The following is a 3,499-nucleotide window of genomic DNA, read 5'->3' on the forward strand; positions in this document are numbered from 1 at the left end:
ACATTCAACGCCCTATTTAGAGTGGTGTCCCAAGGGTTGCTCTTAGTCGACCCCGCGCTACTGCTTTCAGTCGCCTGCGGAAGGAATGTGAACCATTTAGAAATTTGGCTTCATTAATTAGAATGCAACCATATGGAGCTAATTACGCGGGGGTGTATTCCTTACCAGAACAAGCTCAAGCTGCCTGGTCTTCGGATCCGTGGTAAGCTCCTTTGTTTTCGGGTCCTTCTTGTACCGGGCCCTGACAAAGTTCCTGGTTTGCTTGTTACCGCTGTATTTCTCGAAGAGGGGCGGTAGGCCTTGCTCGGCACGGTCCGCCTCCTCCTTGTCCAATATAGGCTCCGCCAGTCTGTAACCGCCGGGACCGAGTGTGTGTTCCCCTATGTTCAGCTCCCGCATTTGTTTCCCCCACTCACTTGATTGGGAGCTTGCGGTGCTCGAGCAATTGATCTTGAAGTCGTTGTTGTCATCTTCGGTGATCGAAGGATTTTTCTCCTTGATCTTCTGATAACTCTCACCTTTCTCGATCATTTTCTTCACATTGCTTTTCCAAGTAGACAGGGCCTTGCTCATCTTCGTGAGGGCAGCATTGTTCACTTTATTCCCTTTGAGGCTTGTGTTTGCAAATTCAGCGGGGAACTTGTATCGTTCGTGCAGCTTCGTGAAGAGGAGCTGGCGCAAATTCCCTTGGTCAGGATGCCTCAGGTTCTCGGTGTTGATCGAGACGGTGCTCCGGACAATGCACCCAAGCTGAAGCGAGTACCCCTTGACTATTCGTTCGGGCGCCGTTGGATTCCCGTTGGAGTCCACTTCAGTAACTTCCTCCTTGAGGGTGAGGAGCATGATCGGGCGCCGGTCCTTCCGTTGCCTCTTCGGGTGGCTACCATCTGTGCGCGCGCCGCCATCATTAGTGGTGGCATCCTCGGCGGCACGATCAGTGGTGGCATCAGTGTGGTCATCCTCGGCGGCACCATCAGTGGTCTCAGGATCAGTGGGGAAGGCGGCGGCCTCATACAAGTGAGGTTGTTCCTCCATCTCCTGGGACAGCTCCCAGAATGCCTTGCCGCCCGAACCCCCGGCCTCATCGTTGTGGGCCATGTTTCTCTCTAAATAGAAACAAAGTTTGGTCAAAAAGTTGGTTATTGTCAAGGAACAAGATCTCTAAGTTGACCAAATAACCTAATTCTCGAGGAATGTCGCCAAAAAGTTGGTTATTGTCAAGGAACAATTGAGAGATGTTTGTGATATTGCCTAGGTGTTTTGGGATAGAACCTGTTAGTGTGTTGTTGCTAAGGTCCAAGTCCACGTTCTCAGGGTAACCTAGTTCTTGAGGGGTGTGTCTAGAAAGTTCACTCTTCTTTTTAGAAGACAAGCGTCTGAAATGGTATTGCCTTTCCTTAATTTGTACTATTTTTTCATTGTGCTGAATACTTATGTGGGTGAGTGTATCTGTAATTACTTTTTACTACACCGCAGAACTAATCCTGAGTGTACCCTGTTATTGCTTTTTCAATCTATAGCTGAAACATATTACACCATAGATGGTGATACTGTGTTTGCATATGAAAATAGCACCACATGGGGTCGATAGTCTTGCGCCCCTAGCAACTATTGAGTTTCTGAAAAACTCAACACTTCTACATTACAATTATACTGGAATAGCTGCAGTGTTTTGTCAGTCAAGAGCTGGATGATGTTGTTTTCTCTATGGTTTCCTATATGTAAACTTGCTGTATTTATTCTGTAAAAGGTGTAAAGTTCGCAGACCCAAAGAAATCTGAAGGCAGACCAGCTAACCATGTCAAATTGCTAGAGCAGTGGTTGTACTGACACAGAACATTGCTACACCAGGATAGTGTATCTGTAATTACTTTTTACTACACCAGGATTTGTACTATTTTTTCATTGTGTTGAATACTTATGTGGGTGTGTGAATAAAATACTAAACTAATCCAACCAGTAAAGCAAATTAATTTTTATTTCGGTTGAGAATCGGGCACCTTCTAGGTCAAGAAAATTGGGCATGACCTTTGCTAATTTTCTTGACCTAGGAGTGCCCCATTTCTCAACCGAAACGGAAATTAATCAACGTTTCAGGAGAAAGGGGTTATTTTTTGGCACAAACAGAGATGTTCTAACTATTTTCAGTATCAAGGCATTGCAGTTTGAATCATCTTATCAGTGTCTCTACAAAAATAGCTCAGAATTATGATTCCATTTCCACATTGATCTTTGAGCAATATGGTGCATTGTTTTGCTTCAGGTGATCTGTCCCGGAGCAGCATCCGGACCAAAGCTCTGCAACCTTACAGCGGCGCGTGCACACATGCACGACGAGTTTCAAAGAGCTAAATCATGCTATTAGCTGGGCATATGCAGCAGGAACAACCAAACTTGAAGAAACTCATGCTAAAGAATTTAAAAGCTTCTGCAATACAAAGATGACAATTCACAATTCTTGCTAGTAAATGCATCAGAGTTAGAATTCTTGTCAGAAGCACGGATACATGTTTAAAATTCCATTTTACTCAATCTTTGCTACAACTTTCAAGATGCCTTGAAAAATTTGACAAGGACACACTTGTGAAGCTTGTGACCACATTATGGGTACAAACATGTTTACCACAAACTCCACGTAATTCATAGTACTTGAAACTAAAAGCTAGTGGTCGTATCCTGCCAACCAATAAACTCAATCTCTATGTGCCACTTGTCCAACTAGCGCCTGCTACTTTTCTTCTCCTCTAATTATCTCAGATCAGATAACTACTACCAATGGTGATCCGTGTCTGGTATTGTGCGACTCAATCTCCATATTAAAAAATCCAGATCGAATGAAACCAACAGTTCACTCGACAATATCACTTTCACAGTCACGGGTCTTAGGCCGGTCTCTATTTCAGATAGTTAACCATATGCACATTGCTACTTGCCAAAGAAGAAAAACCAAAACAGTGGTGACATCGTCCAGGAGATTGCATTCCAAAGCCAAGGCTTCATTCATCCCTGGTCATGTATGGTTAATTTTTTTTCTATCTTCGACCACTAATTACAAAAACATAATTCAAAGATTTACAGTTAGATTTCTGGTCAAGAGACTTGAACTGGATCGTACCACGTGCTCTCACCAGAGACAATATTTCCCATTGACTAGTCTTGGAACAGATGAACCTATCATGATTGGATTGGCTAGGACAAACTGCAACTTGGTGGCATCATATACTAAATAATCTGTCAATGCATCGCAAACAATAAAAAAATTATTTGCAAAGGACATGATTGCTCAAAATAATTGCGAAGCAAATGTACCATGCGAGGCAAAGTCACTAGTTTGCATCAATAATAATGCAACAGCTATAAAACAATTACTAAAAACAAACACGCTCATGACTAGTTGTGCATATACCTATACGGCCTACCTGTAGCTTGTGTGTTAAAAAATGCACAGTAAAAAGCACACTGTAGAGGGGGAGAGGGGAGAGGAGGAGGGGGAGCTCAC

Source organism: Triticum dicoccoides, chromosome 5B (genome assembly GCF_002162155.2).
Source record: "Triticum dicoccoides isolate Atlit2015 ecotype Zavitan chromosome 5B, WEW_v2.0, whole genome shotgun sequence".
NCBI classification, from domain to species: domain Eukaryota; kingdom Viridiplantae; phylum Streptophyta; class Magnoliopsida; order Poales; family Poaceae; genus Triticum; species Triticum dicoccoides.